The sequence below is a fragment of the Peromyscus californicus genome, unplaced genomic scaffold (genome assembly GCF_007827085.1).
Source record: "Peromyscus californicus insignis strain IS unplaced genomic scaffold, ASM782708v3 Scaffold_8__1_contigs__length_139910024, whole genome shotgun sequence".
Taxonomy (NCBI): Eukaryota; Metazoa; Chordata; class Mammalia; order Rodentia; family Cricetidae; genus Peromyscus; species Peromyscus californicus.
In genome coordinates, this window is record NW_026294606.1 from 13,182,777 (window position 1) to 13,183,951 (window position 1,175).

The window sequence follows — 1,175 nt, forward strand, 5'->3', positions numbered from 1 at the left end:
GGGAGTGTGCTCATTAAGATTCCCTGTTCAGCCAGGTGGCACATGACTCTAATTCCAGCACTCAGGAGGCAGAGGCAGAGGCAGGAGGATTTCTCTTTGAGGCCAGCCTGGTCTACAAAGCAGCCAGGGCTATACAGAGAAACCCTGTCTGGAAAGAAGAAAAAAGAAATCGCTGTTTAGCTGCAACAAGAGTGGGCACTGCACCTGTGTTCAGTGTGGTGTTCATCCCTGCGACCCTGGTGCCATGGGCACCCTTGGCACAGTGGAGGCCGAGAGAGACTAGCTGACTTCATCTAAAGCACTGGCCTCAGTGAGAGTTCTCTACTGCTAACAAAGTGAGGACACAACCATGGTGCCACAGGAGGGGACCTGGTGAGGTCAAATGGGAAGGACTTCTAGAAGCAGAATGAGAAGAGCTTGGGCTCTTGCATGGGCCAGAAGCCTAGATTAGCAAACATATACCACAGATAAGCAACCTCAGGGCAGAAGGCCCTCAGATCAGGAGACATTTCAGATCATTTTTTGTACTATCAAATTTCAGAATTCTACCTGCTGAATGTAGCTGGCAGGGTACTTTAAAAAATCCCCATAAACTAATTTCACAGCTTTTCTCCTCAAATAATCTATTTCCAAACTTCCTACAACCAATTTGCTGCCTACTGACATGGATGGGAAAAGACAAAGTCCTCCCTGTCCTGCTGACCTGGACATCAAATCCATTCCCACACTGAAACGGAGTGTCAGCATAGGGCCTGAACCGACCCGAGCTCCAGATGGCAGTCGGCGCTCACTGCAGCGCGCTCAGGCCACACGGCCAGCGCTGCGTTAGCGCGCCATTTCTGACTCAGTCTCTGCTTCCACGTCTCATCACAGACCACTCACTTCTCGGAGACAACGTCAGTGCACCTGAATTCAGCAACACAATTCCCAAAGCCAGTACGTGTTTCTTGGCAGGCAGATAGTAAAAAAAAAATCTTTCCTGACACGGGGCAGACTTGGCCAAAGAGACACAAGCAAAGGTCTGAGGATTCGGCAGTTCCTGGTTCTGGGGCTGGGGACAGTGACTGTACCTGTCAGACCTTAGTAGGGTCAAAGAGGAACAACTCAGTAAGGAATTCCAGTGGGAATAACCAGCGAGACTGACATCACTGACCTAAGATCACCAGAGTCTGAGA